Source organism: Rhinolophus sinicus, chromosome 13 (genome assembly GCF_057876585.1).
Source record: "Rhinolophus sinicus isolate RSI-liver-muscle chromosome 13, RSI-T2T, whole genome shotgun sequence".
Lineage (NCBI taxonomy): Eukaryota > Metazoa > Chordata > Mammalia > Chiroptera > Rhinolophidae > Rhinolophus > Rhinolophus sinicus.
The window spans coordinates 54,796,841-54,820,924 of record NC_142513.1 but is presented as its reverse complement, the minus strand read 5'-3'; the positions used below and the strand labels follow the sequence as shown (position 1 = coordinate 54,820,924).

The following is a 24,084-nucleotide window of genomic DNA, read 5'->3' as shown; positions in this document are numbered from 1 at the left end:
CCTCCATGAAGGCTTCTGAGACCCCTCCTAGGAGACCCTCCTTTACTCTGGGCGTAGAGTTTGTAGCCTCTTAGGACATGATAGCAGATGCCAAAGCGGGCGGGGGTAACTGACGCCCCCTAGACCCTGCGGTCAGATGTTTCATGCACAGCTCATGGTCCTTTGAGTAGAACACTCATCAGTTATCTACATTTTTTCCGGTAAGAGGCCAGTCATCTAATGCTCCGTAGAGAATGATACGGTACGTTGGCTTTTTTGGTGAAACTTTTTATGTAAATTTTGCTGACCAATTCTGGATGTCTTGCTGGTGTGGTTCTGGTAGTTTCTGTGGTTTGTAGGTAAATCTGGCCAGTTGAAAAACCAGCCCTTACCTCTGCAATGTAATTTTTTGCTAGAGGCTGTGGGTCAGAGCTAACTGACGAAGTATTTGTAAAGTATTGGTTTTATCGTTGCTGTGAACATTATGTGACAAAGCATGTATGAAATAGTATAGAGCAAAACCCTTCTTACATATATTTATGCCATGTGCTGACATGTGTATATGTAGTTTAAAAAAAAAAAATTTTTCTGGAAATGAGCATAGATAGACACTTACTAGTTCTTTGATGGAGATGGGTTCTTTGATGGTCATCTGGGTTGAGTGACTTTTCATTACATTACTGTCTGAACAATTACAATTTCCTAAAGGCCTACCTTGAAAAAATATTGCCAGGGTTAATTGAATGGTGAGATACAGGCCTTTTTGTGGTGGTGGTGGTCTTTAAAATGTCCCTTAAAAAAGTCATCCTGGGGCATGAGAATATTAAAAATACGTTTGAATTTTTTTTGTTGTTGTTAAACAGTTTACAGCTTTTAAAAAGTCTTTGGCATTTCTTATGTGATTTTATGGGCCTAACATCTTTGTTTGAGATCAGAACTAACACGACAGTGCATGGGACTTGAAATGATTAAAGAGAGGAAATGTCAGAGTGGTCACCTCCACTCCACAAGTGTTTCTGGAGGCCACCTCTGACCAGGAAGCTGTGGGGTGGGACCACGTGACAAACTTCCACCCCAGTAAGCCAGCTCTGCAAGCTCACGCTATGGTTCCCGTAACTCATCACCACCTGCTTCCTGGGAAGAGCGGAGTTTTGGATTCAAAGTCAGGCTCAAATACCTGCCATGTGTAGGACTTCACGGTCTTCAAAGCACTCAGGTTTCTCGTTTGTAAAGTGGAGATGAAAATAACTTGCTTTGGGGTGCTGGGAATATTAGTAATAACTCCTGCACAGTGCCTTGCGTGTAGTAGGTGCGTCATACATTTCTATTATTCAAGGAAAGCGGGAGTCTGGCTACTTGGTAATAAGTAAAGCGACAGAGTTGTGGGTACGTGAGTGCTCACCGTGTTTTATGGCAGCTTTTCCCCAGAGATCAGACCCTGCTGCCCTGTTGATGTTTGGTTCTACATTTTCTTCTAACCAGACGAAGCATAAGAAAGGGTAGGAAGGGAAGCATGAGTAGAAACTAGTACTAAATTCCAATGTTTCAAAAAATAACTGGAGATGCATTTTAGGGAACAAGAAAAATGATCTTACTCAGTCCATTTTACCCAACTTGAGGGTTTGGGTTTTTTTTTTTTTTTTTTTTTTAAGATATGAGACACTAACCTTCCTTTTTTTAAAAAAATCACAAAACACTTAGATTTTCACTTTCACTTTGAAGGTGTTGTTTCCTTTTGCATTTTTAAGTAAGTCTTGAGGTCAGAAAGCAGGTATTGGACATGCACACATTTTATTGATGGTGTTGGGTTTAGCATTTCCTTGTGATTACAGTATAATTTGATGAAGGCCCAGCCACTCCTGGGGGAAACCTGACAATGTTCCCTAAATATATATGGATGAAAGGGTACCTTGGGGAGCTGGTTTTTCAAGGTGACACCTAATCAATGGCTTCATTAGTTGCACATGCCTATATTTCTGATTCCCCACCCCCCCAAAAAAAAAAGAGAAAGAAAGAAAAAAGGATTCATTTGCAGCTATGATTTCCTGTTTTTCGTGGAGCCATGGAGAAAATAGAAGTGGTTCCTAGTTTCAAAAAAGTTAACTCCTTGGGGAATCAAAATACAACTTCATGAAGATTACGGGTATGACTAGTTTCCTCTTGGGAGCAGAGAGGATTTTCACGGCCTGCGAGGTCTGTTTCAGCTAAGAGGGGAGGGAAATGAGGCCTGAGATGGGAAGGACGGGGAAGAAGTAACCCTGAGAGGCTTGTAGACATCACCAGGGCGAGATGGGTGCTGTTTACCTCTGTTCCTCTCAAGATGTGTGGCTTCTGGAACTTTGCTACAGGACCCCATGGCTGCAGCTTTCAGGACTGGATACAGTGAAGCAGGTCTTTCGATGACAGACCCTGAAGGGCAGAGGGCCATAACGGGCAAGACCTTGGAGTTGTGCTGCCGGGCCTGAATCTCGGCTCAGCTTCGTATCAACTGTGTGGCTCTGGGCAAGTTACTTAAGCAAGTTACTTACACTAGTTACTTTGTGCCTCAGTTTACCCACCAGTGACGAGGCCTCTCAAAGTACCTGCCCCCTAGGGTTGTGAGGATTAAATGATAATAAAGTGCTCGGTGCACGATGCCTAACCCAGGTAACGCCACATGGAAGGAATAATAGCTGCAGTGTTGGCTGCTGTTCTTATAAAATGGATTGTGGGGAGGCTCGTTTCGGCTTCTACGAACTCTAAGGTGCCGTGTTTGCCTATCTTCACTAGAACCTAATGATCGCTTCGTATTTAAAAAGTCATGTGCAGTATTTTAGCTCAGTGGGAAGATTTGTTCAGGCCCTTCTGATCCCTCCAAGCCTCTTCCCAGCTGATGTTCCATGAAATGAGTCGCAAAGCGCATGGCAAGGGAGACGACCGAAGACTGGGAAAGTCCATTTGGGATTTATCAAGTGAAGCCGTCATATGCTGCTGTCCCCTTCACTGAGCTGTCACTGGCATTGATGGAATCAGATTGGCGGGGGGTGGGGGGGTGGGGGGTGGAATCAATACAACCTTTTTAAAAGATAAATGGTTTTAATATCAATGATGGTGTTCTTTACCTTTGCATTTGAGAGATGCTGCTATAATGGAATGCCTTAGAAATACTAATGTGTGCTGACTACATTCTAATCGTGAGTAACCCCTGTGGGTATTTTGAGACAAAAAGTTCTTTGATCTGGGCCACTTTTATGCATCACAGACTGGTATAGAAATACGGTCTAGAAATAAACTGTATTTCACACGACGGTAGGAAATATCGCGGTTTTAAAAATCTTTTCTTAACTCCCAGGCAAGGAAAGGCTCTCTCTCTCTCAGTGTGTGTGTTTGATTTGAATTCATGTACAGCAGTTTTCCTCGTTTCATTCAGACATTTGGATCCATTTAGAGGTGATCGAGTGCACGTGACCGCTTCTTGGTGAACGCGTCCTGGAGGCTTCCTCTGGCACTCTGGGTCCTACATGCTGGGGCACACCAGCGATCTCCTGGAGCCTCAGGATTCAAAAGCATCTCAGTTTACTGAAATCCACCTGTAGATGGAGGAGAGGAAAGGGCTGAGTCTGTGGACTTTTGCAGTCAGGCCCAGTTCTGGGATCCTGCAGTTTTTGGTGGATAGACATCAGGTCTGTGGGCTTTACCCTGTGTGGAGTTCAAGGGCTTCATTGCCGACCTGTTGACCGTGATTTTGTAAAGGTGATGAGAAGAGTGGGTTGTTCCATTAGGAAATGATTGGGGAGAAGCAGAGGGGAGATGCAGGCAGGTAAAATGGGCTCCATCCTCACTGGCTACGCCCAGGCCTCTAATGAGGCCGTGACAGGACTCATGGTTATTACTAATTTAATGCTCTGTATCCGGTGCATGAAGCTGTTCACACACCTTAACACGGAACAATAACTATATTACCCAACACTTTAATTAATAACTAAACATTTTTTAATGAGCTGAACCATGAGACGTTTTAGGTAGGTTGATGGCATTTACTGGTCTCTAGGAAAGCTTGGCGTTCTGATATATATATTCAGTCACGATAGCGGCAGGAATTGGCCTCTGAATTCATTCATTCATCCAGTCATTCATTCCAAGAAAACTTAGCTGCTAGGTGCCAGGTATTGTTCTAAGTGCTGAAAATGCAGGTGTGGACTAGGCAAATATAGTCCCATCTCCTCAGAGGACTTAGCGAGGGGGTTAGGAGGTGGACTGGGGAGAACAAGTAAAAAAACTAATGAGATGATTTTGATTGTGAAGTCTATAATAAATGTCAGGTGTGATAGGAGATTATGGTACAGAAGTGCAACTCCATACTTGAGAGTCAGGGTCAAGGTCAGAGTCAGGGTCAGGGTCAGGCTTATAGTTAGGATAAGGCTTGATAAGGAGGTGATGCTTGATCTGGGACCTGAAAGAACCAGGTGTTTGATCTGTGGGGAGAACAGATTATATAACCAACAGCCTCAAACCAAAAAAAACAAAATCACTAGACCTTCACCCCGAATGTTTGCCGCACCCGTTTTCTCCTTGATCTGGGGCTGCAGGCTTCTGCATCCAGGCATGACTGTTATACTGGTGAGACTGAACATCCTGAAGATGACAGCCTTTCCCGGGCGAGGTCTTACCTCTGGGTGGGTGAGCCTTCCTCGTCCCAAGCCCACTGAACTTTGCACCTGACACGAGCTCCCTCTGTGTTTGCTTTCTGATTACACTGGCTAATTAGGCGAGCGCAGAGCTCGCTTTAACTTTCCTGCCTAAAACATGTCATTCCACTTACCACTTTCAGCTTCGTATAAAGGCCACCCTAGCGTGTCATGTTCTCACACGGTCAAGAAGCTACCGCTTGTGTCAAGACACCTGCTGGAAACTGGAGCTTCCTCTTTTTCCGGCCTGACTCTTTTCAGCTATGGATTATTTTTAGATTTTTAAAGTCAGGTTTGAAGTTTGAATTGTTTTGTGTATTTATGGAAAATGAATAAATGCAGTCGATGAGGCCTCGCAAAGGTGCAAGTGTCTGAATGAAGAACACTTTGTGCTCCATCAGAAACCCGTCCAGTCGCTTGAGCAATTTCTTTGTATTTCTTGTAGATTAACTCTTAAGTACAAAACAGTACAATTTGGCTCCTTCACAATAGAGAGAGATGGTTATACAGAACTTTATAGGAAAGCAGAAATTGACCAAATAAAACCCAAAACCCAGACTTGGGTGCTATTGAAACACTTGTGTAGGGAGAGGCTTCTAAAAGGCTGTTCTGCCTCTGGAAGCTTCTGTACAAAGACAATAAACATGAAACCAGTTTATTGCAAATAAGTAGGAATTGTAGTCACTTAATAATAAAACAGATTCAGTAGGGATCTGTCGTGATTCCCTGGCACATGTCTGTCCCATGTCAGTTGGAGGGAATGCATTCACGCTTAAGGATTTATGTTTAGAATACTACATTGTAAAACTGTGTCCATGGATTTTTCTGTATTGACTATTGGACAAGAACTACAGCCATGTTCTGAGTGGCTAAGGCCTCTTGAGTTGGTTGTTCTAAGGGAAGCCTTAGAATAATACTCTTGTCCCTTCGACTGAATCTATGTTTCTGACATTAGTGCCAAGACAGGTGGCAAATAACCGGCCTAAAGCCACTGTGCCTCTTCCAGCGCCCAGAGCAGAGCTTCACGCTGATGACATTATGTTTCCCACTGAGCTTCAGAATCCTTGGCAAGCCTCGCTCCTTAGGCAATGGCCATACCTGCTCGGAGCTGGCTGACCATCAGCAATCTAGTGTCATCCAAGATTATTTTGGATTGAATTTTCCCTTCCGGTTGGGGGAAAACACACACAAACACACAGATCCAAAATATACCTATACACATTACTTTTATTTTTTTACGTGCCTTTATCATGCGCACAGCATTGTGTCAATACTAAAAGGAATGAAAACTTAAAAAATTAGAAAAAGAAAGCAATATTCTCTGCCTCGAAAAAAAAATTAGCCATTAAAAGTTTTTCCATGTTTCCTTCCAGTCTAGTCCACACGCATACATCATTATACAGAGCTGTGAGCATAGTTTAGGTGCCATTCTGCAGTTTGTGTGTTTCCCATCTAAAACTATATCATGAATCATTTTCCAGGTGGCTGCATAGCATCAGAAAATTAAATCTTAATGGTGGCATTAATGGAGATGAGTGGTTCATATTTCTGTTTATGACATTTGTGTCTCTCTGCAAATACATCACTGAGATAGTACGTATTCTATGCTCAATTTCCTAGGCTTGTAGTGTATGTATATCTTCCATTAACTTGATTGTCACCTCATGCAAACTGTACAAGACATTCTATTCTGCGCCTGTGATCGTGGAGTAATTTAAAATTTCACAGGGCGGGCATGTATTGGAAGCTAGTATAGAAACCTATGGACCATGTATTTTTGTATGGATTTTCTTCAATATACGTTAAATCTGAAAACACATTAAGGCAAATCATTGGGCTCTCCAAAGAACTAACACTATGAAATAACCTTCCAAACAGATTTATCCAAGTGAATTTATACCTTACTATGGGGACTGGGTATTATGTAGTTTTTTCTTTTATTAGCTCCGTGAGGGTCTTTGCATCGCATTTGTACTAAATGACATCAGCTCTGCAAGGTGAAGTCACTCCGAGAACCATCATAAAATTAGAAAGAAAATCAGGGAAGAGTGACTTGAAATAATACATTTTGATTGTTATGCTTATTTATAGAATTCAGTATGAAGGGACTAAGCAAAATCGACAGCCTAGCCCAACAATTTTAGTACCAAAATGATCTGTTCTGGGGGAAAAAAGCTTTCTCTGTCTTGTTATTCAATGTGAATTGGTGTTGAGTATTTATAGAGTGAGAGACAGTAGAAAAATGTCCTCCTCATCAAGTTTTAGCAAATATCCAAATGAGAAGTAATGACATGGGTATTTATATAATGATATAGGAAGTGTGGCTATGGAAAATGATTTCAAAATAGTGGTCCTTGGATGACTTTGTTTGATTGACAGTGTATAGGAATGTGGAAATTTCCCCTAAACATTTGGGTGGGGAGAATCTCTTGAAAAAGCAGCACAGCCCCGGGCCACAGCGAAAGGGTCTTTGCTCCAGGGACCCCGTGTCCTCCCTAGCATGCCTGAGCCTCCAGCACGACTCATCCTACTTCAGCCCGGCTATGCTCTCGTAGGTTCTTCTCTGGCTCCCTTGGACCGTGCTATCGCAACACATGTCTTCTCTTTCCTCATGCATCCTCTTAAAAGGTATCACTTTGTATAAATCGATAGATTCACTCCAACGTGACGTAAACGTTAATTTTATAACTTAGTTTTTAATGTTTTAGAAAACTCGTGGTAATGCACACAGCATAAAATTTACCATCTCACCCACGTCTCCGTGTCCAGTTCAGTGGTGTATATTCACGTTGTTGTGCAGCTGTCACTACCATCCGTCTTCAGAACTCTGTTCACCTGGCAAAACTGAGACTCTGTACCCATTAGACGCCCACTTCCCATCGTCCCCTCTCCCCAGCCCCTGGCCACCCCCATTCTACTTCCTGTCTCTATGAATCTGACTACGACAGGTACCTCATGTAAGTGCAGTCAGACAGTATTTATCTTTCTGTGACCTATTTCACTCAGCAGGGCATCCTCAAGGTTGATCCACGTTGTAGCATGTGTCAGAGTCTCCTTCCTTATAAGGATACTCCATACAATAATATTCCGTTCTAAGTAGAGACCACCATTTGTTTATCTCGTCATCCACTGAGGGACGCTTGGTTTGCTTCCACCTTTTGCTATCGTGAATACTGCTGCTAGGACTATGGATACACAAATAACTCTTTGAGCCCCTGCTTTTACTTCTTTTGGGTATATACTCAGACGTGGAATTTCTGGAACATATGGTAATTCTATGTTCCTCAATTTAATTTTGAGGAACAATTATACTGTTTTCCATGACAACGCCTCACAATTTTACATTTCCACCCCACTGACAGTGTACATGGATTCCAATTTCTCTAAATCCTCACCAACACTTGTTATTTTTATTTTTTAACAGTGACCATCCTAAAGGATGTTGGGTGATATCTCTCATTGTGGTTTTGATATGCATGTCCCTAATGATTAATGGACTTGAGTGTAATTTTTTAAACATTTCGTGCAGGTGTAAGACACAACTTTTTGAATTGTGATTGAAAAAAATTAGCTAGAGAATCAGGTGATCTGGATTTTAGCCATGCATCCTAATTACCCATTTGATTTTCAGTTCCACTGTACTGGGTGCCACAGAGAAATATAAATCATGATTTTTCCATTCTTGTCTCTCAATGTAAGAAAGCTGAAATCTTTCCTAATTCTAAAGTTTTAAACCTGTAATCTAAGGTTGTAAGTGTAACCTGTGGTCCCTTCAGACTAGGTAGGATCGCCTGCCATCAAAATAAGATATGAAAACTCATATATACAGGGGAAAAGGGAATTGTGAGATTTTTTTTTGAAAGGTCTATGATGAAAATACAAAATTTACAACTTCCACTTAATCTTAATTTGTGAGTTTGATTTGTATAAAAATGTAACCTATATTAATCAAATTATACTATTTCTTGTGTCTTCACTTGCATAAGATTACAGAGTGTTTCTCTCCTCCTCACAGCAAAGCTTCTTAAAAGGGTGTCTCTTGTCATATCTTGCTTTCCTTGCTCTCTGCATCCTTGCGTCTGTGTCCCCAAGACCTCTCTGCCCTCTCAGTAGCCAAAACAATGGGTGTGCATCAGCCTTCCTTGGCCGCTTTCCCTGGAGTATTTGCAACGGTTGCCCGTTCGCCTCCTCATCCTGCTCCCTTCCCTCTGGCTCTCCTGTGCCTCCTTGGGCAGTCCTTAGGAGTTCTCTTTAGTTTGTGGTGCCACCCTGTGGTTCTTTCTGTCCCTCATCCTATTTTCTTTTCACCTGACACACTTGGGAAGGGGAGAGGGTTCCCAGCCTCATTCCTGAAATCTAAGCCTGAATGTCCGATTAGACCAGAGTCTGTGTCCAATTTAACAGCTTATCAGTCCTTCCAACTGAACACGTCCAATATGGCATTCCCTTGCCTTCCTCTGTAAATGGCTTTTGCTCTTATTTCCGTGGATTCACTGGTAGCTCCACTGGATTCTCTGCTGCTGATCTGGAAACCTCCGACGCCTGCCTGTGTCTCACCCCTGCCGTCCCAGCACATGTCATCACTAGATCACATAATTCAGCTTCTCAGTCAGTCCACTGTTCTGCATTCTAGTGGCTGTGGCCTTGGTCTAGGTCCTCACCACGATGGGGTGATACCTGGCCTATGTCTCTGTTAACATTTCATTCTTTTTCATTCTTAAGACCTCATAGGTCACAGCGCGCTGTATTGGGATTGCTTGGTTCTCTCCCCCACTGAACTCTGAGGCCTCAGGAGAATGAATGGTGTGTGTATTGTTCCTGGAGCTAGTGCTGAGGGGAAAACAAATCTTAGCTCCATTGCTCTCACACTCCAGTTTTGTTTTGTTTTGTTTTTTTTAACTCGTAAAAACATGAGCAGTATGAAAGCTTCTTGACTTTCTATGTCTCATTCGATTGCAGTATTTGTACCATTGTTACCATTAAAGTTCAAAGATGGAACATGAAAATGTTCTCATTGTCTTAAAACAAAATACCTGGTGGTGTTAGAGCTCATTGGTGGGTTGAAACCAACATCTGCTTCTAACGTGGTTCTTTATGCTCCAGGGCATACTGTTTACTTTCACCTTCAATGACTCACATTTCAAACTATAAAAATCGAGTTTGCACATGTACACACGACGAGGATGGGGCAGCAGTGGGTGCCATGCTAGGAAGCTTTGAACACTTGCATGAAGGATCACGACAGCCAATGTTTGCTTTCTTCCTAGCATTTGGATGTCTGTAGTTACTTTCTAATTGCTTCTGTTTATTATTGGTATGTATTCCATAGGATATTTAAATCCCATCACTTTTTATTTAGCTTGCATAATTTTCTATACTGTTTCCCACACTAATGCACCAAAATTATCATGTTATCCACAGTGTCTCTTTGTTTTTTTTTGTTTTTTTTTTCCATTCTTATTTTAATATTATGAATGGCTTACCCAGAAGACAGACTTGGTGATCCCCACTTATGGATGGCATTGTAGCTTAAGGTTTAAGCACAGATTTTGTGGTTAGAGAGAAGCTGGTTCAAGTCCTGGCACTGCCAACTTAGTAGTTGACAAGTTGCCTGATACATATTCCTAGACCTCAATTTCTTCCCATGTGTCATCGAAGTCATTTTACCCACCCCTATTATGGTTGTGAGAATTCAGAAAACCCTTATTTAAACAAAAAGTGGTCAGTACAGTGCTTGCCCATACTTCTCGCACAATAAAGGGCCACTATTTATCATCCCTGAACTACCCACTTGATTTGAAAATTTGACGTGTGGCCAGTGTTTGTTTTCTTGAAGTCTTTATTTCATACATGGATGAAGATGAGATCAACACATTTCAGAAATGTCCTGAAAACACCGATTTTATATTCTCATAAGTACTAAGTTTACATATATTTTTGAACGAATGAATTTGAACTGCCCTACTTGTCCTTATGAGAGTAACTATTCATTTGTCGTTGACCACAACCTTATGTGACTGGTGACTCTTTATTTAGAAACTAATGACTTATCCGCAGAAAATCTTCAAACTCTGTTGCATTGCTTTTAATTTAAACAGTGTCGTTGTTTAAAATAGTGTGAAGTTTTCATATGGGTTTAGTCTGGCATTTTTATAAAATATATTATTATACTTGGGAAAGGTCAACGAATGTGGTGCCAGGCTTGGCAAAGCTGGGATTTATGGAAACACAACTTTTTGACGTCACCTATGGGGAGATCAGACATGCTTTGCCTCCTTTTTTCTAAAGACCGCATTCAGTAGATAACGTTAATTCGTATTTTCAAAAATGGTCCCTGACATTTTGATCTTATAGCTGTACCCTAATTTTCCTGGTGAGTGATCAGTCTAGCCAAGACTATGGACAGAAGTAATTTCAAATATTTCTTCTGGGAAGACGGCTAAGTTTCAAGTTTGATCACGAGATACTTTGGAGAGACCTACGAGAGATACAGGACGTTTTCTTTAGATTTGTTACTATTTGTAATAGAGAGAGCGTTTTCTTCCGTACAACAGATATCTTTGTTATGAACAATCATTTACATATAGATGGCTAGAAAGTTAACTGTTAATTTTTTTTTTTTTTAGCAGTTGGTCGCAGCACTTATCACTATCTGACATAATAATATTTGAGTAGTAATTTATTTGTACATGTTTTCCCTGAGCAGTGATACATCTCATTTAGGTAAGACTTCCAAGAACATACATGTAGTACAGCAAAGGGAGAGTGTACCCCATGAGGGACCCTGGGGTGCTTTGGTAGGAGGGAGTGGAGGAGAGCTCTGGGTTTACGCTGGACACGTTTAAGGAAGAACCTGGGGAAGCTGGACCAGCTCTGTGTTGGGCGCTGGCCCGAAGTCAGGGCAGGTTACCAGTTGGGACCCCAGTAATCTTTGTTCGGGAGGCATAAGGTAGCGTTGGAGGAGCTGGCAGGAAACAAATCATCACCCAACAGTATTGGATATTACATCGTTCAACAGCTACGGTGTGATCTTGGGGGAGATGTTTTCTGTTGACGTTGCAGTTGGCCTGATCTCTCTCTCTCTCTTAGCATGTCACAGTCTGATTTTTAGGAGGAGGACTTTTCTCAAATGTCCCATGAAGACGTTTGTCTGTTCTTCTTGGTTGCGTTCTAGTGTCCAGAACAATTCTTGAGAGATGGTAGGAATAAAACATACCCTTCCCCCATGTCTGTTGAATGAATGAACAACTTTTACTGGTGATGTACTTAACTTTATTGTTAAGCTGTTTCCTTACACACAATGGGGATCCTTTCAGACGCAAATGAAAGTCCCAGGAAATACTTGCACAAATTCTCGTGGCACTGTTTCCATCTGGAGGCTCTTAGGATGTTACTAGTGCCTGTATCAGGAAGGCAGAGTGTCTCAGGCATTGGTGTCTTTCCTGCGAGTGTGATTCTCAGCAAAGTAAAGGATGGCTTTGAAAGGAAGCGTGACTTTCTCGTGTTCTATTTTCCTGTGTGGACGCAACAGACAGTGGGTGATATAAGATGTGTAGTGCCCCGACCAGCGGGGCATTCAACAGGGACCGAAGGGAGACACCCTGAAAAGAGAAAATAGGAGGCGCGAAGAAATGGAGGCAAGACAAAGTTCTGATCAAGCCTCAAATTTTTTATTGTAGCTACAAGATTATATGGGTTAGGGTAAACTGGGCGGGGAGTGAATGAGGAAGGAGAGAGCGGAATGAGGAAGGGGCTTTACTTATCAGAGACATGACCTTCTAAGGGCAAACTGACGGTTCCAGGAATTAGGTCATGTGCTGCCGGATAGCATAGTTTCTCTGAGTCAGGCTCCTACATCTCCTCTCTCTTTATCTTTTTAAGAGAGTGAGCCTTAACCAAGACGGGAACTCAGGGGTCTCAGACGGCCCGAATAACGCGCAAGGCGTAGCCTCTGGTGTCTTTTTTGGACCAGGGGTGAGGCAATTGTTTTGACTTAGGCACCAACCCCTATGTAGTCTGGACATGAGTTCAGGGAGAGCTGAAATTGGGTCAATCGGGACCCTCCCTTGCAGTACCCAGTCGCTGCAGCCGTCTGGTGCTCAAGCCCTTTAGATCGGGCCGACACGTTTTCAGCCACCGTGTCTGCTATATGTCTATATAGCTGGAGCCTGTTTGTAACTGGTTGTAATTACCTTCCGGATGGTCCATCGTGGCCAGGCGTTGATAATGAATATGGATAGGTTTGGCCAGAATGTTATCTATTTGTTGTTTGATGAATCCTGTCAGTTTATTAAATGCCCAAGGTCCGAGGGAGACAAGTAGGAGTAATCCTAGAATGGGGCCAAGGATGGGGAGGAGGACAGGCAAGAGACCATTAAAACTGGTTAGAAAGGGGTTGTCAAGAAGTTGTTTTTTGCGTTGAAGAAGATCTTCTTGGAGTCTCTTGACCTTGTCTCGCACTATGCCGGATTTGTTGGCATAGAAGCAGCATCGTTCCTGTAAAGCTAAACAGATCCCCCCTTGTTCCGCTGTTAGAAGATCAAGCCCTCGTCTGTTTTGGAGTACTACTTCTGCTAAGGAATCGACCTGGTCTTGAAGGTCATTAATAGTATCTGATAGTGTGGTAACATCATCAATAAGTTGGAGAGAAAGCCGTTGATAAGTGTCTACGGACACTCCTACCCCGGCAGCACCTGTGGCCATAGCGGCGGTTATACCTAGTCCTGCCATAAGGGGAATAAATGCGAGGGCCCGTTTCTGTCGTCCAGGGAAAAGATCAAGGGCTGGTATAGGAAGTGACTGATCTCCGGGTAGAATATCTATATCTGGTAAGAGAAAAGCCAGCGCATAGAGGCCAGTCCAATTGGTGGGGAGGGCCGTGAAGGCCAGGCCGTTGCTGCAGATGAAAACATGATTAGGAGCGGGGCAGGCAGGAGCAGTGGAATTAACAATTGTAACAGGATTTTTGATTGTCCTGTGTGAAGCTTTTTAGTGCAGCTCCAATGGCTAGACCGATGGCGTGAGACGCCCCGACACCAGAACAAAGTTTAATATAGTCTGAGAGGGAGCCATTGCGATGGGGGCGGATGGCGTTTTGGCATGTGGCATTGGCATTTTCAAATGCAAGATGTTTAATAAAGGCGCTATCTGACTCTTCTTTTCCAATTAAGCGCTCGGCAGCCTCAGTTAGGCGGCTGATGAAATCGCAATAGGATTCGTCAGGCCCTTGATGGATTTTGGCCAAGGAGGTGCTGGCGGGCCCTTTGGGTGGGAGTTTACGCCAGGCCTTGAGGCCGGCATTTTGGACCTGAGCTAACAAGCCTGGGGGGAAGGCGGCCTGAGTCTCATTGGTGTTATAGGGCGGTCGGCCGAGAAGGCGATCTCTAGTCCAGGAGCGGGAGGACTGGCTCTGAGTATTTCGTTCAGCCATTTTTCGTGCGTTTTTCGCATACTCTGTGCGCCATAAAACAAAATCACCGCCAGACAGGGCGGCGTAAGCTAAAGTGAACCAATCATTTGGCGTTAGCCAACGGTCGGTTAGGCTTTCCAGCAAGGCTACCGTGAAGGGAGCCACAGGGCCATATGTGTGGACCGCAGCCTTTAAGTCTTTTAAATATTTAATGTTTAAAGGGCGGTAGCACTGTCTGTCTCTTGGGGGTTCCGTTTCTTCCTCTGAGGGGGGGGTTATCTTGTTCCTCAGCCTCATTATCGGACTCCTCCGCGGTATCCTCCTCTTGGGGGTCCTCAGGGGTCTGAGTATCGGGACCTACCTCTGCAGCCTGTCTGCGAGTGACCGGAAAGGCGAGGACAGGTTATTGTTTAGGAGCTTGTTTTAGGGGTAGACGGGGGGAAAAGGGCAGCCCAGAGAGTGCAGCGAGTTCAGCCTCAAGGGCACGGAGTTCTTTGAGAAGACTAATGTGTTGGCGTTTTTCCTGGAGGGCCTCTCGAAGAGAGGCAATCTGTTGTGTTAGGGAAGCGGCTGTTTGAGTAGGGGGATTGGAGTGAGGAATAGTAGAAGTGGGACCGTGGACGATGGGAGCGAGGAATGGAGGGTGTTGAGGGATGATATAAGGAGGTGGCCGGAAGGGTGGAGGAGACGATACAGAGGGGTCCTTCTGATGGTAATGAGCGGCCGCATCCTTAAGGGTAGCCTGGTCCTCGGGAGGGAGGGTTGTGTCCGAATCTTGGGGAAGGTTTTTAAGGCAGGGATAAAGTCTTAATGAGGGATTACTAGGGGGTTCAGCCGAATTTTGGGTAGGGCCTTCCTCGAGACAGGGCTTGGGCTTAGGGTCAGTAATAGGAATATCTATAGACACGGAATCATTTTCTGACGGGGGACGGGACGATTCCTTTAAGAGGCTCTCCCCCTTTTTTATAACCTCTCTAACATCCGGGTCATGGGAGTGAACCCTGAGGACGTCATTTATGAGATTCCAGTAAGTAAAAGTAGAAACGGGGACCTTTTCAGGCCCAAAGGCTTTATAAAAATCTTGGAACGCATCGCCGACGCGCTTCCAAATCCTAATATCAATCGTTCCTTCTTGGGGGAACCAGGGACAAATATCTGTCAGAAACTCGAAAAATTCACGGAGATCCTTTTTTCTAGCCTTAATTCCACGCACCTTGAGGGAACTCTTTAACCCAGAAATGAACAGTTCATGAGAACTTAATGTCTGACCCATGGTCCCCTTCTCGGCCCTTCAATCAACAAGCGAAACAATCAGATGCCCATCTGGCCGTGACCCTCGCGGGACTAAATCTGTCTTAGCTAAGGCGCTTCGGTATAAACCCCCGAACTGGTGGACCGGAGTCCAGTCGCCGTTATGCCGTATGACAGAACCGGAACCACAGATTAGGGCCCAAGCAAGCTCCGTGACGAGAAGTCGTGGAACTATCACTCATTCACACATTCATTCGACCGAGGGGTAATATTAAATCTAAAATCATCCCAAAACATCTATTTTCGTCTGTCTGCTTACCTCTATCAGATCAGGCTCACGGATCGGCTTGTATCCGCGGAGATCAGGAAACGAGTCAGGCTCGCGCGGTAAAATCGCGCGGAGACTCAGCAACGCGTCCGGCCGGACTTAAGGCAGACAGTTTTTCAAGGGGTCTGGGATCCTCGGGCCCCACGTTGGGCGCCAGAAATGCCCCGACCAGCGGGGCATTCAACAGGGACCGAAGGGAGACACCCTGAAAAGAGAAAATAGGAGGCGCGAAGAAATGGAGGCAAGACAAAGTTCTGATCAAGCCTCAAATTTTTTATTGTAGCTACAAGATTATATGGGTTAGGGTAAACTGGGCGGGGAGTGAATGAGGAAGGAGAGAGCGGAATGAGGAAGGGGCTTTACTTATCAGAGACGTGACCTTCTAAGGGCAAACTGACGGTTCCAGGAATTAGGTCATGTGCTGCCGGATAGCATAGTTTCTCTGAGTCAGGCTCCTACAGTGTAGGGCTCGGTATTTCGGGCAGGAATCACCAGAAAGCTCAAAACTGAATAGCAAACTGAAGAACCTTTGATTCTTTACTCTTAGCTGGTCGTAGCCGTCCCATTCTTGCTTCATCTGGGACAAATTTCCCACCAGTGCGATCCTTAAAATATATAACAAATCAGATCCATCCTCTGACCAACCTTCACTTCCCTATTCCCCCCCCCCCCCACTGCCATGATTTCCCAGCTCCCTTAAAATAAAATCTAAAGGCTTTGCTCGTCCCAGCACCTTCTCTGATGCCCTCTCTTCCTACTGTCCACTAGGCCATGCCAGTCTGGCTATACCGACCTCTTTGGTGTTCCTAGGATACAGGGAGCATGCTTCTGGCTTGGGGGCTTTGCATGGATTCGTCTCTCTGTCTGGAATCCTCTTCCCCAAATGCGTAATTCTCCTTGTCACTTAAGTGTCTTCTCTTATGTTAACTCTTCCTCAGGGAAACGGCTCCATCTCCCCTCCACTCTGGAATACAAGCTTCAGGAGAGCAGGTCCCCTGTCCAGTTTGACCACTGAATTGAATACATAAGAGATCACGTAAGGCTTGGGAAGCTGATCCTGGAGGTCTGTTCAAAAGAGGAACTTTCAGAGTTTATGATAAATCAGATCCAATTCAATCTTCCCTCTCATATATCTTTTGCATCTGCAGCAGTGGTGTATAGTCACTGCCACAACCTGGGAGCATTACAAAGAAAACTCATTTTTTTTTTTTAGAAACATTGCCATTTAAAGAATATTTATAGTCATTTCTGCATATTGACTTTTCATTGTGCTCCAATCTCATGAGTGTTTCTATTCCCTCTGTGTTGTTTATGATGTCACAGCTAAATCAAGGTTTCAGTTCGCCAGATAATTGGATTTATTTTAATGTTGTGTGTTTGAATTTCTGCTCTAATTATGAGTAATTCCTCTCAAAGGAGATGCAAATCCTTTTTTCCTACCTTTGTCTCATCACCTGTATGTCCAGAAAGGCCTATGTGTCTACTATTGAAAAATGCAAATTATATGAATGGGCTGGAGGAAGCAAAAGAAAGCAGTGCATAATGTAGTTTGTAAATGTTAGGGTAAACTTGAGACAAATGAGATCATTTGTTGAAATGAATGCTTAATGCATTCCCCAAGAGAAACACCCGTTAGCGGAGCTGACAGCAGTATTTACCGAAAACCCTGTTTAAATCACACTTGGATTTTTTTTTTTCTTTTTTTATACAAGCATCTTGCCTATTTCAGCTTGTCTGGTTTATATTATGTTTGTTACCTGACACTTCATTTTGAAAGAAGAGGTACAGTTCTGAAAAAACAGCCATTGCCTAAAGGGGGAAAACAGATTCTTTTCTTAGTATTGCAGGTTATTATTATTTTTTTTCAACAGTTTAAAGGATTTAATTGTTCAGATGCTCTAGAAATGTTCTCCCCATTCTTTTTTTTTTTTTCATAATACGTCCTATCGGCAGATACTTTTAGAGCAGGCACACCCAATGTAAGTTCACATCTTTACTTATAAATTATGCACATGTACTGTGGTAGCGATAGGATATATATTATTAAACACACACAAAAATAGAAATTAAAAGGACACGTGGCAGTAGTCTGAACAGAAGTTCCCGTCTTTTCTTCCCCTACCCCGTGGCTATCCTGGACCCTCCCTGGAGCATGCTCAGTCCCCTGTGGGGACTCCGTCCCCCAGCCTAGAACACCTCATAGGTTTGCAAGATCTCAATTACAATGCGTCATCATGAAAAGTTGTGCAAACTGCATAGGGAGGCTGGACGGAAAATCATTTGCTAACGGTCCCCAAAGAAGCTCCTTGAATGCTTCTTTCTTCATCTCCGTAACACAGCGCCTCATGCAGGGGGTGGCAGCAAGCGGACATCGGAACAGGAATAGACATTCCGTGTCTATTCCTGTTCCTGTTCTATGACTTCAGTGGTTATCGCTTCCTAAGTTCCAAAAGTTCCAAATTCAAAAGCTTCTGAAACTGGAAACTGGTTGTGTTTTGTTTTTTGTTTTTTAAACTTATTTGGTAGCAAACGCTGACTTGGACTCTTCTGAAGCTACTTGGTCTATCGATCCCATTGACTGTGAATCTTGATATATTGGATGACGAGGTGCTCACCCAAACTCTTTCTGGGTTGTTGTATAATATATAATACTTCCTCTTTAAAACCTCAAATCCTCAATTCCAAGACCCAAGAATATCATGTAAGGGAAGTTAGAGCGGTGCTGCTTTTACTTCTGCTTTGAATCCCGAAGAGCATGCCCTGTGGTTCAAGCTTTTGCTAGAAGACCGTTTTGTACACAATGCTACTTTTTGAAGGTCATGCTTCCTTTAAAGCCTTACCATGTAAAATGTTTGTGAACTGAGCTTCCTTCGAAAAGTATTGCTTGAAGATTGCAGTTGTAATGCGTCCTTCTCGTGCATGTGTGTGCACATGTGTGCTCTCACACACACATTTCCTAATCTGGTTTTTGTGAGCAACTTCTCACATGAACTGTTTCTTTTGGGAGATGACTGGGAAATTACTGGTTAACATACTGGCCTCGCATCATTTATCAAGATCAGTGGTGTGTAAAGTCACTTTTAGTTCTAACTTTAATTGTGAAAGAAAATCTGACAGTGACTGCAAGATTTATGAAAGTCATAGCTGCTGTGTTTATATATTCCATTTAGTATGCATCTAAAATATTGCTTCTCAACGCATATTGTCAAAGGTTTGTGCTATATTACTTTAGTTACGAGATGAATTGGGCATGTAACTCCTATGGACAAAAAAAAGTCTAGATTATTATTTCATTTTTATAGTACAGAATGGACTTCTGGCTTCAATCTTTGTGACCATAAGCCTGTTTACTAAGCAGGGCAAGATACATTATGTACTTGCATTTTTGGTTGAATACTGTATTTATACTTAAATATAGGTATTTCAGACAGGGATTGGCACATAAGCCCACACATGTAAGCTGTTAATCCACTCAGCTATCCATATTCAACTTTCCTTTGTATTTTTCTTAAGGATTTTATTATGTTCCACCAACAACTTCCCTCCTCCCCTCCCTCCCACCCCCGATAAAGTTAAGGAAAAAGAATGAAGTGAAAGGTTCTCAGGTATGAAAAGGTGAAGCTGAAGTCATGTTAGAACAAATTCTGAGGTTGAGGAGAGAGAACTATCAATGTGGCCCCTAGTTCCAACCCGTCCCAAAAAGAAAGGCCTGAATCTCAGTATCTTTTAGATAAAAGCAATTGCTCAGGAAGTATGTACAGCTCTCTTTAGAACTGAGTAATTTATTTTTTCTTGTTTCCTCCTGGGATGCCTGAATATTCAGATGCCTGTTCCACGGATTTATAGTTTGTTTGTGTGCAAATGTGTCTGTTGTTCAACTTGGAATCGTGGAGGGTGTGTCTTATGCCATTGACTGTCAGCTCTCCAGGTCTAGCCAGGCGCCCAGTCTGCTGAGGGTCCCTGGCTTCTGATGTGATTGCCAACACACTTGTCTCTACAAGAGCTGTGTGTTTACTCTGCCCCTGATTTTATCAGAGATCACATACTCCCAGTGCAGAGGAAGCACTGCGTATTCTAGAAAGATAGTGAAAGCATAAGAGAGGCAGATAAAGGAACGTAATCCACTGTGGCTTGTATAAGGGGCCCCATGGACTCCGGACTCGACAGCCATAATCCCCATCTTTTGGTTCATGTGCCTCTGTGATTAAATAGTTGAAAACACACACCCCATTTGTATGCATTGACTTACCTGGAGGTTGTAGACACATAGTTCAGAACTAGTATCAAACGTATGTACATTTTAGTTTGCGATAAAAGAGAAGGATTACTGTTGTGAAAGTAGATTGTGCAGATAGTTGCATAACTCAGAAAATTTCTAAGTATTATTCATTTATACACTTAAAATGGGTAAATTTTATGTTATATAAATTATGCCATGATAGGTAAATTTTTAAAAGAAAGGATGAGATGGAGATGAAATGAGCAGTATATAAACATTTAAAAACCTATTATAAGTATTAAAAACCTCTTGCTCTCACCCAATTTATTAATAATTAAATACTCATTTTTACTAAGAGCAATGTGATTAAACATGTCATCGTTAACATTTTTAATTAACTGTTTGATTAAAGAGAAGCTCATTCTAGGAGTATAATACCCACTCTTTAATAGTGTTGCTCGTTTTTCATTATTAGGATTATCTTCAGTGCATAGTTTCTTTGCAAGGATCTCTTTCAGTTAAACTAGGTAACATCTTTAAATCTCTTTAGCCAGGCACACACACGTGTTCCTGTACACGCACGCACACATACACACTCACATACACACTCATTCACTCACTCACTCTACAGCCTCTCGCTCTGAAGCACAGCTGGATGTACTGAGAGCCTGTGATCTGTGTCTGTCCTGTGAAACTTCTGTTTTGCCTTTAAAGCAGCTAAAACGGCCCCGTGATTGGCTGACAGATGGAGTAGGTGAGGGGACCATGTTCTCTTTCCCTTCCTGGCTTTATATTTCTCCATCAGCACCTTTTACTGTGGGAATTGCATGCGTATATTTTTGTGGTGTGTTTGTACTTTCGTTTTAATTTTTTAAAAATCTATCTCCTCCTCCAGGATGTACATTCCCTGAGTTCAAGAGCTTTGTTTGGTTCCTTGTGACATTCCCAGCACTTGGACACCAGCGTCTTCAGGGCTCGATAAATATTGTCAAATGGGTGGATCAATCTGTGTGCTAGATCTTAGCAACAATTACCTTTTCGGTTTTAACATAAAGATACATATTCGTACAGGTTCCACTATTTAACTCCGGCCCACACTGAGGTACTCACCCCAACTCTGCAGACCCCTACCTGTTGACGGCTGGGACGTGAGAAGGAGATGAGAGGTATGGAGGCAGACAAGACCCAGAGCTACAGAGAATGTTTCACGGAGGGGCCAGACGGCCTGTGCTGGCATCTGGCATTTGGCTCACACCCCCCTTACCAGGCTTTCCTTATGAAAGGGAAGGGATGGACAAGTTTAAGCAGAAAATGAAACAGGTCAACGTATAATACCTTATTCAGAACAATGTAAGGCCGTTTTGAAATACTGTGCAAAGGGGTCTGCTGGTGATGTTGGAAGGATTAATTTGAAGAGTGACATTGGGACATACAACTTTTCCATATTGGCTGGACTCAGGTGACTTGCCATCATTTCAGTTTGTTTTCAGGAACTGCTGTGTAACTTAATTGGAATACTGTTGGTTCAGATCGATTACTTTATATATACACATACACACACACACACACACACACACACACACACACACACACACACATATATGGTGTCTCCCCGAAAATAAGACCAGGTCTTATATTAAGTTTTGCTCCAAAAGACGCATTAGGGCTTATGTTCAGGGGATGTCATCCTGAAAAATCATGCCAGGGCTTATTTTCTGGTTAGGTCTTATTTTCAGGGAAATGTTATATATCAGGCTTATTGTGGTGAATTTGTAGACTAAAATTTACCCTTCTTAGCTATACAGTTGTATGAGTTGGAGAGAGAGAGTCTTATAGTCACCACCACTATTATACTGCAGAGAGTTGCTGTTACCCATCTAACGTTGCCTTGAACACTTTTGTAGTTAATCCCCTCCCCCTGCCCCTAGCAACCACTGATCTTATTTCTATCCATCTAGTTTTTCCTTTACCAGAATCTCACAAAACATGGTCTCAGGCAGTATATAGCCTTTTGCGTTTGGCTTCTTTTATTTAGCATAACACTTCTATATCCATCCATGTTGTTTTGTGTATTAGTTTATTCCTTTTTTATTGCTGAGTAGCATTCCATTGTACGGATGTACCTTATCATTTAAATCCATTCACTAGTTAATGGGAAGTTGTGTTGTTTTAAGTTTTTGACGACACTGAATAAAATTTTCCTAAACATTTCTGTACAGGTCATTGTGTATACCTATCTGTTCTAATTTCTCTTGAGTAAATACCTGTAAGTGGGCTTGATGGGCCTTGTGGTGAATGTATGTTTAGTTGTATAAGAAACTGTCAAACTGTTTTCCTAAGTATCTGTACCAGTTTTCATAACTATCAGCCATTTACGAGAGTTCCAGTTGCCTTGCATTCATGCCAACACTTTGTAGTGTCAGTTTTTCTGTGTCTGTTTGTTTGTTTTCAGCCATTCTAGAAGAGAGTTGGTTTAGTTCTGAGTGTAATGGTTTGAATATGGTTTTGCTTTCATTTTCCTCTTTTTAAATCTATATTTTACTGTCATCACTTCCCTTTTCCTTGAGGACATCTCCCCACCTTGCTTTCTCTTTCACTCTCTCCTTTTGTATACACTAGAATTAACACTCCATTAAATACGGTCACCGGTTCTGTTTCTGCTTATTTGTGGTACGTGCTACACACTACCCTGCCCTCCACCGAATTCTTACCATTAGCATATACACGTCTTGTGGGCAGTTTTTGTTTCACTCTGGCAAGACCCAGTAGGCACTCAGGTAACACTTCCATCCTGATTGCTTTGTAGGAGGTAAGAGAATAGAGTCAGCCCTGGAAAATTATTATTATTTTTAAAAACACTCTTCTTGGTAATATTTTTTTTGTATATTGGATGTGACTGGTAGCTTTTTACGACTTGAGAGAAGCACATTTGCCAGATTTTTAGTTCAGATTGGGGATCAATGGATGGTGCACTGTTATTGATATTATTGTTTAAACTATTAGTATAAGGACTTTTTAATTGCTCCAGTTTCATTACTGTCTTCTCTTAGGATCGAATGCTATTTCTAAAGCATCTATTGCAATGTCTCCTGTTGAAGCAATTAGGCTATGTTGGGCTTGGTTTCAAATTCTGGCATTTTTAAGCTCTCTTCAAATTTAATTGTAAGTGTAATTAAGGTTTTAGGCAGATAATAATACAGATTTAGCTCTACCCCTTTGGTTGTCTGAATCATTCTCTTTTCAGTGATTTCATTGTGAAGATTTGGGCTTGGTTTCAAATTTTGCTAATTTTCAAGTTCTGATCAAATTCAGTTGTAAGCATAATTAATATCCTAGGCAGATAATCATATAAATTTACCCCTACAACATTGAGTATCTTGAGTCATATGCTTTCAAAGACTGCCTTATTGAAAACTGATGTCTCAGTATTAATTTTCAGTGTTTCCTAGGTAAGCAGTCTCATGGGGAGCAGTGCAGATCTAGACAAGCCTGGCTTTCAGTTTGCAGCACTCTGAGCCTGGACAAGTTGCATTTTCCTGGCCTATAACATTGGAGTAAGAATACATGTTGCATGAGGTCATTCTGACCACTGCTGCTGATGTATGTAAAGCAGGGGACACAGGCCTAGATATTAGGTGGGTGGAAAAGTAATTGTGGTTTAAAAGGTTAATTGCAAAAACCGTGATTACTTTTGCATCAACCTAGTACAAAGTAAGGACTGGTAAAGCATAGTGTGGGGCCGTTAAGCGCAATTATGTGAAGAACTGAATTACCTTCTCCTGTACATGGTGTGTATTGTAAAGACGATGCAACTATTTATTGCACAGTGAAAACTCCGGTCTGTGGTTGCATGGCAGATAATAAATATCCTGATAAAGGAATTTAAAAAATGTGTGTGTGTGTGTGTGTGTGTGTGTGTGTGTGTGTGTGTATGTGTTGGCAAGTGATGGGTAGCAGTTCAGTCAACAAACAATTATTGATTGAGCACTGTTGCCATAGAAGCTGTGCCTTTAGCATTTAGATATTACATTCATCTACCTCTAACCATGATCAAATCCTTCAACTTGACCTACATCCCTCTTCTCCTTCAGTGTTCTGAGAGTCATCTAATCTGTTGCCTCCATTTCTTCCTTTCCCACTCCGTTCTGAGCCTACTCCACTCAGGTTTTCTTCCCCCTCACGCCACCTACAAGCGACACCTGATGTCCCTGACCACTTCCTCTATAAAACG

The 24,084-nt window shown here is 42.5% G+C and overlaps 1 protein-coding gene across 5 annotated transcripts in view; it reads left to right on the top strand.

Moving 5' to 3' along the window:
- MCTP2 (multiple C2 and transmembrane domain containing 2) overlaps positions 1–24,084 on the top strand; it is a 438,899-nt gene that overhangs the window by 271,966 nt on the left and 142,849 nt on the right. Inside the window, exon 2 of one of the 5 annotated variants that reach the window (XM_074317383.2) lies at positions 20,925–21,019. The exons of the other annotated variants lie outside the window; for them this stretch is intronic. The gene's annotated coding sequence lies outside the window, so the exon portion shown is untranslated. The remainder of the gene's footprint in view (positions 1–20,924; positions 21,020–24,084) is intronic. 5 annotated transcript variants of the gene reach the window in all.